This window comes from Sturnus vulgaris, chromosome 3 (genome assembly GCF_052056855.1).
Source record: "Sturnus vulgaris isolate bStuVul1 chromosome 3, bStuVul1.hap1, whole genome shotgun sequence".
NCBI classification, from domain to species: Eukaryota; Metazoa; Chordata; class Aves; order Passeriformes; family Sturnidae; genus Sturnus; species Sturnus vulgaris.
In genome coordinates, this window is record NC_142245.1 from 29,365,955 (window position 1) to 29,380,337 (window position 14,383).

Below are 14,383 nucleotides of genomic sequence, written 5' to 3' on the forward strand. Positions count from 1 at the left end.
TTGCAATAGGCAGCGGGGCCGCAGCACTGAGCTGGATGAAAGGCTTGGGTGTGGTGAGGGGTCTTTGCTTCTGGTGCTGTCAAGGCCCTGGCATACACTCTGTGTGCTTTTCCTCAAATCTGGGCTGCCACCTCTGAGCCCAAACTGTCCCTATAGGTGTGCCTCGCTGTCAGCGTTGTGCCCATCAAGCATATCGTGCTGCCTCTGCTCATCCTTGCCACCCGGGTTTGTCTCATCCCTCCCCTGAACTTTGCTGCTCATTCTCCTTTTGAACTCCTGACAGCATTTCTGTACCCTCACTGCCCAGCTTCTTGTGACAATTATTGCTGTCCATCTTGAGTTACAAACAATTTAGGGAGCAACTTTTTTTCCCTGATTGAAAAAAACCCCAACAAACTGTTAAGATTCTTTTTCTGAATTTTAGGCAAATTTTTCTTTCTCTTGGTGGGGGAAAGGAAGTTGGAATTTGCTGTAAATGTAACAATTGTAAAAGCTGATGGCTGTTCTCAGTTATTCCATCTTGTTGCTTGTTGGACAAACTGCCCAGCATGGAGGGTGTGCAGGATTCAAGCTCCGGCATAAGCTCCTCCATCTCTGATGCCTTCAGGCTGAGATGGGGGCAGGCAGAACTTGTACAGCAGGAGAAGATGAGGCAGAGGGCTCTGTGACAGCCAGGGCTTAGTGTGGCACATGCTCTGGGGTCTGTGTTACCCTGCTGTGCCAAAGCTGGCATTTGTTAAAAGATAACCCCATGAAAGATTTTGTGAACTACAGCTTCTTAGCCTTTCTGGTTATCAGTTGCAGAGTATATGGAGAAAAGCTGTAAAAAATGATAGTATTTGCCAATACTAATACAGCAAGCAAGCAAAGCAGGTACCTTTTTTTCCTTGGTGGTGGGTTTGGGGTTCTCTTCTCTTCTCTTCTCTTCTCTTCTCTTCTCTTCTCTTCTCTTCTCTTCTCTTCTCTTCTCTTCTCTTCTCTTCTCTTCTCTTCTCTTCTCTTCTCTTCTCTTCTCTTCTCTTCTCTTCTCTTCTCTTCTCTTCTCTTCTCTTCTCTTCTCTTCGTTACATTTTCCAGTCATGGAGCAGCCACAATGTTTGTTTTGGTGCTCCTGATTCCTGGAGGAACTTTAGTATGCTTGGTGAATGCGACATTGGTGCTGCTGCAGCAGCTCCTTTGAAGACAGTGATGCTGGATGTTTAGCAAAACCATTCGTCTGCAGTGCCCAGTAGTGAATAGATTTACATGAATTTAACCAGATCAGTTTGACACTCTCCATCTTTCCCTTTTGACAGCCTCTTGACTGTTGTAATACCATAATTTTGCTATTATTTGAGTCGATACAAACTCTTTATTGTACAGCAGTCCTGGATTTCTCTGGTGAAGAAAGGAAACATGGAAGCCAACTGCTGGCAACTCTGAATACCTGAAGAAAATTACATGAACCGATTCTAATCTAGCACATAAAACCTGTCTGAGTTTTCCTCTATAGTCTAAAGAAACAAAACCACACCTCCACTTCCCAGCTTCCTTGATGGTCACATTGAAAGCAAATTAGCCACATTTATATTGTGATATCTGAATTAAATTTGTCTGATATGGCTGAGATGTCACAGCCCTGTGAACTACAGATGCTCTATAATACAGTGTCTTTTAAAACAGGCAGGTAGGATAAAATAAAATACAATTCTTTGTCTACTGAATGAATTTTTCTGTGGGAAACAGTGAGCAAACTAGCTACATCTCAGTATAACCAAATCTTTCACAATGACTTCAAATAAAGCAGAGAAATTAAATAAATAAAGATGCACTGTCCTTCATATATTCATCTCCTCTAGCCCAAAGCTCAGAGACCTTCCTACACTCATTTCTAATCTTTAAAAAAATTTACATTTCACTAAAAATCAGCAGAGCTCTACAACTCGCAGCAGTGATTTCTGTTGTTCTTTGTATTTCGTCATTCTGTTTGCATGCTCAGTTTTGATAAATTATGTTCTTGGGTTGGGTGCAAAATGTATTTCTGTAATGAATGAATGTACTTCTCGCTATAGAGCATCTAATAAGATACCCTGTAAGATCCCCATCTTGTAAGGTATTTAATTATACAGAATCATCCTAGAAAAGGTACTAACTGATGTCTGGCTCCTGAAACAAGTGTGAATGAAAGATAATCTGATCTTGAAATTGTGGGCTAAAAAGGAGATTGTGGACCAGCTTGTGGGCTGGCCACAGACCCTTATGCAGAGACACTGCTTTTTCTATTTTATAAATTCTTCATGAGTCTGACGTCTTCCATGGTTGTAAACGGTTTCAGAAACTACAAACTTCAGTTCTGTTTGTGGGAGTTTTAGGTTGTTTTAATGAGGCACAGAGGTAATTTTGCAGAGTCATGCTGCAAGTAGGTGTACCTGTGAGTGCCAGTGTGGGACTGTGAAAGAACTGGTTTCTTTTTGGAGTGGCAGATAGAAGAGAAAGTGATGGTCTGCACAGCAAATCTGTGTGCAGCCTCCTCATGGGGGAAAAACATGAGCTCTTGGAGCATCTACTGAAAATTCATAGAGGGATGAAGGATTTAAAAGTGAAAGGAAAGGCAGAAAGGAGAGAAAGATGAAACAAATTGTTCTAGGAACTGCAAAAGTTAAAAATTGCAAGTCTTGATTCCTTCCTCTTCCTGGAATCCCTCTGCATCCATGAGATGCCAGTGACTCAAACTGACATAGGGAAAGCTGAAGAGATAGGGAGGGCAATATATGTAGGCATGTATTTAGAATTTACTGAATTAGTTGGTATTTGTATATGCATTTATCAAGGCAGAGCTATGCAGAGCAGTTATATTTGTGGCTGTGCTGTTGCCGTCATATAATTTATAGTTCCCAAGGATTGTCAGTAGTTCCTGTGCCACTTCTGTCATCATCTTGTAGGATGTGTGACCAGATGAGTTTTGGGTGCTTGAGATAACCAAGTAGTGCTCCTAGTCTTTAATCTAGCAATTCAGATAAGCACATCTGTGATTTTAAATTTATGAAGAACAGGGTGTGGATGTGCTTCGAATTATGCCTATACCTCAATCTTTGCTGAATAAGGGCAATATAGCAGAGTAATGAGCAAAATTTAAAAAACAAACAAAAAAAAAACCCCAAAAAACCAACAAACCAAAACTGCTCATCAGGTTGCATTTAGGTCAGGATCTGCAGTTCATTTCTCTGGACACCTGATGCCTCTAGCTAACTGACATGACTGGGCTGCTCCAGGAATGATATTTTATGCCACTGATCTGATAACACCCATCCTTTTCTTATACACAAATGTCCGTATCACCGAATCACCTCTGCCATCGTTAGTGCTAATTGGCTCCCTGGCTGTACCCTCAGAGGAGCCTGATAAGCCTGAATGGAAGCTAAAGGGCTGTCTCCCCACAGAATGGCACTGGACAACCTGTGAATATATAACAACCTCTGCTTTCACATTATGCTCCCTGGTCTCGATACAGAGAGGCTTTCAAAAGCCAGGGCTATCACTCTCACCATCTTCTGTCAGGACTGAGTTTGCCCACACAGAAGTTAAAGCATACTAGCCACTGGTAAATGTTTGCTTTCCATCATATTTTTCTGCTCGTGGATGCCTGTGTGTGCAGTCGAGTGTGCTGGGCAGGCTCCAGCTCCTGGTAAACAAGAGGGACAAAATGGGGACGTGAGCAGAGTGGGAATGCAGATGGGTGTTGGCACGAGGTCAGATGCTTTTACAAAATACCACCCTTCATTTAAGCTGTATCATGCTTTCTGATGTGTCATATCTTATGATGGATTAGACAAAGCTAGCAATTTTTTGGCAGACTGAACAAAGCTTATGCAAGAGTAGATATTCTTATAAAATTTCCCTTTCAGAACCGTTCTGAGAAATCTTGAATTGTCCTGGAAATTCTGATCTACATGTAGATGTTCAGTGTATAATCCTGAACAGATCTTAAGTTTTGAACAGTAATTCTTTGAGGCTAGTAAAAATGTATTCATTGGCTTGCACAGAAATTTTTAATCCTTTTCCAAAAGGAGTGATGAGTTTCTCCTATTAATGAGAACAAGAGAAAGAGAGAAAGGGAGTGGCAGAGCTGGCATCTGTAGCTCCTGTGTCTGAATTGGGTTCCATTATTTATTTTATATAACCAGAAAATCTTTTGAGAGAGGGGAAATGGAGTGGGCTGTGGAGAATGGAAGAATCATGATTTTATTCCAAGGAAAGTGGAGGAGGAAAACCAAAATTCTGCAGACAGAAAAACAGTGATCTTTGTCCTCTGTCACTTTCATTGCCATCCCACCAATTATGGTGGAATCCCTAAGGGAAACAGAAGCAACCAGAAGGTACAGAAGTATTTTCATATGTTTTCAAAGCATGTTGTCAGTCAAAGCTATTTACATTCTCTCTTTTTCTTGTGAGTTGTAGGCCTTGTCCTTTTGTTTTCAATGTGTGTGAGTGAATTGTGGCATCCTCTCTGCTCCCCTCCATCTTCTTTAGGGTCTCTGCTTGGTTTCCCAGTGAGATGCAAATAGATTTTCTATTTGGCAAAATGTGGCATCACTATTCCACACTCCACTCTAAGCCTTATGTGTAAGTCTCCTTCCAGCTTTGCAGGTTTTGTTTGCATAAACGAGCGGATTGCAACAAAAAGAATCTGGATAGGCAGCTCTGAAGACTTTAATCCTCTTTTCATCCACAGAGCAAAAATAATGCAACAGCAGCGTGACTGGGATGACTGCTGTGCTGGCTAACACCAGGGACCAAACTGGGGAACTGCTGGAACTTAAAAGCACGGCCCCTTTTATAACCTGAGCTGAGGCAAGAGGTCTGTATGACACCTGTAAGCTCTAGGGACTGGGAAGGCAGAGGGAGAGCTAGGGCACAGCTGGCTGCTCAGGTACTCGAGTTTGCTCTGCAAATGAACTCTTTACAAGTGTCTCGGCTTCACAGCATTGCAAATCCTGTGGAAGTCACTACCTAAGTGATAACAATATCTTACTGGCCATACCAGAAACTGTGATTCAGTCCTAAGACTGAGGAAGAATAATCCTTAAGTCAAGTTAGTCTTAGATTCTCTGCAGATGTTGCTGGCTTGTTCTTCATTAAGGACTGTGTCATGGTTACAAGGTTAAAGTTGCTCCTGGCTGTTCCTGATGTCAAGCTCTTGGATGAACTGGGTAGTCATTCTTCTGTGCCCCATCTAGAATCCCCTGTGCAGAAACAGAGCTGTCCTGCAACAGGTCTGCCTCAGAATTCATGGGAAATACAGAGTGGGAAGAGGTGGCCCTGCAGTCCATTGTCTCATTTAGGATCACTGTTACAGAAATGATTAATGAATGACATTTGACCACATCTCTCCTTGAAGATCTTGAGCTTGACCAAGCTGATTCCTTTACTATTAAAATGTATTTTCTAAAGAGCAGCCTGTATGTTCCTTGATGCAGGTTAAGGTACCATAGGGTGTGTTGTTGATTTCCTGTAAAACTCCTATCTAAATCCTGTTTTGGTGCTATTGGTTATTCAATTGTGTAAAATCTCACACATATCCCTTCTCTAATGCTTTCTTCCCCAGACTATTTCTACAGCCTGTTAAGGTCATGCTGAGTCCTGACCTTGTCCTCCACTGTACGTGCAGTCCCGTGCAGCTTAGTGTTAGCAAATTTAGTAAGCATAATCTCTCTTCCATCAACCAATCTGTGGTGAAAAAAATGGATAGAAGCAAACCAAGGACAAGGCAACATACAGAACAGTTTTGGAGAAACAGCAGTGGCAAATAACTGAAGGCAGGTCATATGATTCTCAAAGCTAATACGTTTTATTTTTGCACTAAGTTCCAGGATCTGGGAAATTCCTATTTGAATTGAAGATATTTAAAAATAATTTTTAATAATGCTTTCACTAGCTGCTTTATCAGTTGGATCTCAATCCCAAAGTTACATGTCACCATTCTGAAATTATTTCACAGAACACAGTGGCTCTACCCATAGCCTTGATTAGCCCATGGGTCACTTCCAGAGTTATCCCTCACTGAGAGGGCTGCACTGCACTGGCTCCAGGCTGCCTTCACCTGCTAGAACAGGGGCAGCTGCTCTCAGAGAGTCAGAGTCTGTGACAGAAAATACAGGATCTTCCCAGTAAGGTGGGAAACGTGCCACTGTGTAAACTTTGGCAGAGTTTAGCCCCAAGATATCAAGCCTGGCCTGGGTAGGAGATTACACTCTGAGGAGTTCTGGCACACACGTTTCACAGACCCAGCTGATAGCTGCTCATTTACAGAATAAATAAAACAGGAATTAAGAATTAGTACACTTACAAGGCTTTTTTTTTTTTTCTGGATGGTGATGTCAGGCCTTAAGAAAGGTATCTGATATAATTACTTAAGAAAATTACAGGCAGACAAGCAGCTTCCTGCTTTGTCCATCTCTTCCTACTCCCAACCTGACATCAAAAAAACACACAGCTGGGGACCCTTGTGGGAGATGCCACAAAGCAGGGGTCTGACCTTGTGTTTATGTTCTGCCTGGGTCATTTATTCACTCTGTAAGCAAATGTCTCGAGAGTCCTGAACCACAGTAGTAAAATAGGGGTAAAGTTCCATCCCCTCCTCAACAAATTTCTCAAGAGGCTGGGAGACCTTCAGTGGCCTGACTAATCTCACAGTCTCCTGAGCAGGTCAGGGCCATCCTATAAGATCAAGAGCTCGAGGAATCACAGAGCTTGTCCCAAGCCAGTGGCCAAAGGTTCTGGCAGTCCTAAAGGTAGCATTGGCCACGGGGCCTTTCTTTAGGTGGTGAGAAGGGGAAGATGCCGATGACGCACGTCCCAGCCCGGATACGTGTGAGCTGTCGCGCTTATCATCACCATTGTTCACTTGCTGCAAAGCAGGTGTTAGCTCAGGAAAAAAAACCATAAAAGCTGCATTCTGGATTGTTTGTTCCTCGTTAAAATGATCTGGGCCCCCGTGGGCATGTGTTGTCTTAATATTCTGGTGCTGAGAAGTGCCGCATTTTCATAATGAAAGCTGTTGCAGGAAAGCAATTCCAACCTCAGATAAAGGGAGAAGATTACACTTGCCACTCGAGTTATGGTATTAGAACAACTGATTTTATTTGTTTTCATTTTGCCTGTCAGCTGCTGCTGAACCTCCTTGCAATGTTCTTCAGAGATGTTAATTGTATTTTGTGTGTCTGGATCCCCCTAAGAAGTGACAAACATTTTCAGTCACAAATTGGATGTCTCTTTTCATTTAAACATCAGCAAGGAAAACTAATTTAAGAATGGTGGAGCCGTTGTTCCAGCAAGGGCCCTAATGTGTGATAGAAGCTGACAGATAGATTTAGGGACATAAAGCAACAAATTCTGTGTTGGGAATGTAAATCTATAAGATACTCATTTAATTTTTCCCTCAGCTGATTCATGACTGAAGAAAAAGAGACACATGTATGTAGTAGGACAAAATAATAAAGTAACTTCATTCGGTTTTCAGGGGTACAGTTGCATAATTAAGGTCCAGCATTGAAGAACAATCTTTGGACAAAATTCCTGGGGACACCTATGGATGCCTTTACCTAAAGAAAGACTGAATTGCTTTTTAAAGTCTTGAGTGAAAAGGAGAAAATAACAGATAAATAACATGCAAAGAGATGAGGAGAGCATTGAATACATGGATCTGTGCAAAGTGGGATGAGGGAATAAATTGCAGGTCCTCCAAACTGCAGAACGGAAAGGGAAGGTGACCAGAACCTACACTTCTGGCAGAGGTGCCTAGGCAAATTCCCCTAACAGATCCAAAGTCTTGTGAGGGTTGCCTCTGAGTACAGTAAAGTCACTTAGACCTGACAACTCAAGCCCAAACTTGAGTCTGTCAGCTACACAAACAGTTATTTTAAGATGAGCTGTCCTCCCCATACTGGATACTAGGACTTCACAGTGCTGCACAAAGATGAAATGAAGGCGCTCAGCAGATCTTAATGATTCTCTCAGATACCCTGGAGAAAAAAGACCCTGGCAGAGCCCACATCCCTCTCTCAGGCACCTCTCCCTTCCTACCCTCTGATTCTGCACAGCCAGATTGCACGTGGTAAGAGAGCATGTGAACATCAGGAAGGCAGTGGAATATCTTCCTTTCATTTGCAAGTCAGTGCCCAACACATGTTTCAGAGCTGGAGTTCTCTTCCCATGAGTTCAGGGTCTGTTGCTTATGATTCTCAGTTTCAGGCAAGTCTGGGTGTGCTCCAAGCAGAAGGAGGTTTGCAGCATTTTCAGAAAAGACACTTTCTGACAGGTTTTGTGCTTTCCTGTGAAATGTGCAACAATCCTTGACCAGAGTCACTCACTGTGCTCTTCAGTAAATGCTTGAAGGTGACTCCAAACACATGTCTAAGTCACATTTCTCTTGTCTAGGTGCTCAAGAGAAAAGAAGCCATCCTGTAGTTGCTGGAGCAAGACTCTCAGCTTCTGTGTATCCTATCAGACCATGGCCTCAGCTTACACATTGTGGAGCGGGCTTTCTTATCTCTAGGTTTGACAAAGCAAATTTCCAGCCTCGTAGTCCTTTGTCTTTCCCTGTGGCTCCAATAACTTGTCAAACAGGAAGTTCAAAGGAACTAAAAGCAACCTGGGTCCTCCTTTTTGATGGGTGCCAAGTACAGCATAAACTCTTGTGGAGAAGATGGAAATTATTGTACAATCAGTCAGCAAGGAGGCTGAGGGGACAGGGACTGCCACACTGTAAAGTCCTTCTGGAGCAGCTGCATGTTCAGCCCATGACATCAAAGAGTCACTAAGAGCTTCCTTATTTATTTTCTAATTTTCTATTTCAGGCAATAGGCAGAACTGCAAGAAAGCTAATTCTGAGGGGAGATGCCTGCCTGCCTGCATCCCTCAGGGTGTAACTCATCAGGTACAAAAAGCACACAGCATCTCCCAGCACATCCTGCAGACTGTAAGTCAGGTTCTGGAAATTCTACCTGTGCTAAGTAGCATTTTCCTCCACAAGTGGTCCTCCTGCAATCAGTGCCGTGGGTTCCTACCTGAGTGAGGAAGCCAGACAACAGCTGGTCCTCAAGAGCTGTGAGTTAAAAGTGTAGCAAGCAAGCTGATTTCCATAAAAATGGAAATGAGTCAGAGAGGGGAGAACCATATTTGAGTGCAAATGCAAGCAATTAGCTCAAAGCCATTACTGTAATGGCTAGAAAGACTTTTTAAAATTATCATTACTGAAATGCATTAGCAATATCTTTTTTTAAAAATGTGAATATACACAGTACAATTCCATCTATCTGCCAGAGCATGAAGTAACCCCATTTCAGTGGTATGTGCAGAGGAGTCTGTGGAGACTCTTTACTACAAGCAGAACTTCAATAGGAATATGAATGAGAAAGGCAGCTGTGATTAGTATCAACACAAATATTTGCTCAAATGGGAAGCTAGACTTTCAGAACAATTTCTAGGAATACCTGCCTGGCACTACCTGCCCTCCTGGCCTTGATCTGTGCTGATGCCCCTCTTCCTCAGAGCCCTGCTTTTCTCTCCTTCCCTGGCAGAGCCTTTGGAGGATGCCTAGCTCAGGTACAGAACTCACGGGTCCCATCATAGGATATGGCAGCACGGGGGACTTTTAGGATCCTGGTGGTGTGGAGAATGTGGGTTGAATGCAGTGGAATCTATTATTCTCAAGGTACTCTTGGACAGCCTTGGATTCTTGTTTAAAGAGAGTCTTAAGTTCTGTCTTGCCACTTCATCTATTCTCTGTAGTTAAATTTGCAACTACATGGTTAAAATAGATGATCAATGAATTAGAAATATTTTCTGTGAAAATGTGATGAAATTGATAAGCTTTGGTTTCATTCAAGCTGGGAGTATGTGGAGGACTTCTTCCTGACTGTGAGTGGAAGTGCGCTGGTTATCAGGCTGCTTCTCTCCCCATCTTCTTTTTGCCTTTGAAATAAGGAAACAAAAAAAGAGAAAACTCACAATTCGATACTATAACAGTTGTTTTGGCCAAATGCAGAGTTCAGCTGAAGGTTTTGGAGCCCTGTTGCCCACCTGCAAGTTGGGCTGTGCAGCCCAGTCACCTGCAAACCACTTTCACATCTCCATTGTATTTTTTGAGAGGAACAGTACCATCAGACTGAGGTAACAGAATGAAGCATTACTTGTACGAGAGCAACTTCAGACACACAGAGGAGGTTCTCAAGCATAATCCAGAGATGATCTGAGGGAGACACACCACAGTGATGTAAAGAACTTCAACTATCTATGCAACTCAATCCAGGAAGCATGACTGCAGCCATTCCCAGTGCTGACAGAGTCTAGGACAGCAGAGAAATGGTTCTTATGGTGAGCTAGGGAAAGTATCTATATTTTCTAGGTTCTCAGCATCATTTATGGATTTAGGACTGAAAATGTGCTTCCTCGGAAAAATATTTTCATTTATAGGATTTTTCTTGGGCAGCCACAGTGGTGGATGGTGTAGGGTATTGAGTTGTGCTCTTGTGGCTCTGCAGCCCTGCAGCAGTTCTGGAAGAATCGCCTCACTTCTCACATAATTTGGTAGAAAAATACCCGGAAAAGCACAGCATTACCAACAGTTGCAAGTTCCCTGGCAGTATCCTGTCCATGCACAGTCACTGTGTACAAGTGGAGTTTTTTTCACACCAGTACTCTGCAAGTATCTGAGGTGCCACTGTAAGGAAAAGGCAATGTAGCATGACAGCTTGTCTGAAGATACAGAGGTTTTGCTTTATTAGATACTACAGGTGAAGACTTATAAGCCAACCTCTGCCTCTGAGTACACCCTCATGGCTCTCACTGGAGGCAATAGAAAGAAATAGGCAGAAGTGGTGGCTATTTAATCCTCTGTGCAGCAGTTTCCCCTGCAGGAAAGTGGTCAACTCACCATGCTAGGTGCTCGTGGAAGTTCCCTTGCACACATGTGCATGTAATCTGTACCTTCCTTAAGGAGCCTCAGCAGGGCTGAACCTGGCCTGTAGATGATACAGAAGACATTGTCTGCTGGAGAAAGGTGTATCATATTTTATACCTGGATTCAATGAGGTGACAAATGTAAGCCTGTTTTTTATTACCATGTGTCTGCTGTATTTCTCACAAGTGTCTATCGAGGGTTGTCTGACAGAGACAAAAAGTCCCAGGTTGTGTATTTCAGTTATTTATATGCAAGGTCGCTCTCTGCCATCCTTTCAGAGAGATGACTGATGTCCTCAGCCCTCTGCACAAGGTTCTTTCATTCCCCTGAAACAGCTCAGGGTGTGGGTGCTTTCAGCTGGGGCCCTCCCTGTGTGCAGCAGACCCTTGATTCAGTGGTGCTTCGAATCATGTGCCAAATCTGGGGTGTGCAAGCAGCCCCACCAGCTTGTAGCTCAGTTCACTGATGTGGCTGATTCCACCCAACCTGCATTATGGACCAACAGAGGACCTTCAGGCAGCTGTGCTGCATGACTGTGCAAAGCCAGTCCAACAACAAATGCTGTTGTTCTGGCACTGCTGTAAGAGCAGAGGCCATCCTGTGACCTGACATGAGCCTGACAGCTCCTACCCCCAAGGTGGGCTCAAAGTCATGGCACAAAGCACAGTGATGCTTTGGTGATAGAAACCTACAGTCCTTGAAGGATCTGACAGCACAAAAAAGAGTGGCACTCCTTGCCTGCAGGAGCCTTGCTGGCACATTCCCACTCTATATAGGCTCATCTCTGAACTCAGGGTTTTTTTTTAGGATGAGTCCCAGAGAGCCAGTGGCTGAGGCACTGTCTGCATGATTAGATGTCCTCAGTTATCCTCTTTCCAATTTATCTTTGTGAGCAGCATCTCCCACTCCTGTCACCTTTTCTGTGTGGGAGAGGGAGGGGCAGCAGTCTGGGGCTGTCACCTCCCTGTGCTTCCCCAGCAGACAGATTCTGAAAGGACATGAAGCCCTCTCTTGAGCCCCTGGCTGAAGGTGGCTGCCCTGTGCTGTTTAAATGGGACAAGGAGTCAGGGCGAGATGATGGAACTACATCTGCTCATTTCATACGCCATGGCCCCCTAGGAACAAGATGATGACACTCACTTTGAGGGGACAACCGTGTGTGGTGGGTCTGGAAGGATTTCAGTGTGACCAGTGCTGGGGCAAGGAACACTGGGGGTGAAACAAGCAGAGAAGGATTTAGTTAACTTCAGCCAAAGATGGCCATCAGTTACTGACACAGTCCATTAGTGGAGCTGTTTGTTATACCAACTTAATTGTGTTTTCAGAAAGAAAAGGGGAAAAATAATCAATATGCCTAGTTCATTTTAAAACAATAAATAACCACAAGTCTATCCCCTGTCTCGTATATAGTATTGCTATCAGCTGGCAGAGTGAAAGGTGGCTGTTTGGACAGCAGAATCAGGCACTGTGGATCTCTCTGAACTATTTTCCTGCCTCCAGGTGCTGAAAAGAGCTCCTGCTTCTCAAAGGTGATGCATGGAGCAGCTGCAATACCACCACTGTCTAATCTGAGCTTGCACACCTCTCATTTGCTCCTTGCTGCAAGCTGCTTTTCCTGCTCCAGCCATTTTAGCACAGCAGATCCCAGCACTCACTGTCCCAGTCCATAGCCATGGACATTATTTCTTCTATTCCAGCATGACCAGCAGGTCGAGAGAGACAGATAAAAGGTAGAAATTCATTACTGTGAGGGTAGAGAGACACTGGAATGGGCTTCCCAGAGAAGTTGTGGGTGCCCCATCCCTGGCAGTGTTCAAGACCAGGATGGATGGGGCTTTGGGAAACCTCGCTACTGTGGTTTAGGAACGACACTCCCTAATTTAATCCCCTCTCCCTTGCTCCGTGAGACTCGCCCAAATCCACACAGCTCGCTTGCTCTCTCCCCTGAGGAAGTCGTGAAAAATTCTGGGTTGAGGTAAGAACAATTCACTGGAAACATCACTGAGATAAGAGAATGAACAGTAACAGCAACAATTCTAATGGCAACAACAAAAAAAGTGTATGAAAGGGAGGGTGATTTACATGCAAAAATATTCACCAAGCTGTGGACAGTGAAAACCAGTGCTGGACAGACCCCCCCGTGTGCCCACGCTTTGTCCTTACTGCAAGCCATGCCCACCTTCTTCCAGAAGGGAATCCCTTCCTTCTGCCCTCCACCAGTGAGGTGAGGTGGTATGGAATGACAGCCTGGACATGCCCTCACGTCTCCACCCCTTGACAGCTAATGCAAGAAAATGAATTCTATCCTGGCCAAAAACTAGGACATAGGTCCAGTGGGAGGTGTCCCTGTCCAGGCAGCGAGGTTAGATCTTTGAGGTCCCTTTGAACCCAAACCATTCTGTGCTTTTATTCACTGTATCTGAAAGAGAGTCTAAATCAGAGACTTCAGTGCTTCATGCAAGGATTGTGAAAGCCATGAGTAAAACCTTGTCTCAAAGCTTGGATCATTTTCTGCTCTGTAGTACACAGGGCAAACACATGCCCTGAGAAACTGTGGTGACGTGGAGAGGGTGAGTAGGAACCATGTCAAACCCAGACCTCCAAATCAGAGACTACCCTGTGCATGAACCCACCACATAGTCCAGAAGAAGCTCATTTCTCCTGTATACCCACATGTAGCACAACCCATGACATAGGAAATACAATAATGAATATAAAACATAGTGTATGTCATTTTGTGCTGCTTGAAGAGTGCAATTTTACCACTATTTGCTTTCACACATTTTTTTCCATGAGACTTCTGTAGTTCTTGAAAATTCATGGCATTGGCTGAGAAATCAAATGATTAATAAGAACAAACTACAGGCATTTTAAAAAAAGATCTGTTAGATTTCTAAGTCTCTTTCATCTCACTGCAAACAGGAGGAGAAGAAATGCCCACAAAAATAAAATGAAAGCTGAAGATCTAGATAGTAGACCTTTTAGACACACTGTAAATATTGCAGAAATTATTATGAGCTTATAGCAGTCTCTGAGAAAAATCTGTCTACTGAAAATACAGCCTCTCAAAGATCAGGACCATAATTTAGTCATGTGTGTGGAGAAATATGCTGTAGGTACTTAACAAATTATAAAAAAAATAATAACAATTAATAATACATGAAACCTGAAAAAAAAAAGATGAATCACTGCATTAGAGAACACAATAAAAATCTTTTGTTTCTTGTCAGGGATCCTGTGCTGACAACTGTATCTGCTACAACAGCATATGCTGGAAAAATGCTCTGAGATAGGGCTCTGTTATTCAGATTTACAAACTGGCTGATTGGAATCTGGCCTGCAGCATGACAGTCTCATAAATCAGTGATAAAACATGCTCTGCACAATTTCCTGAGATGTGAAGCAAGTGCCATCTTTGCAGGGGTGGAGAATGGCTTGGCTGTA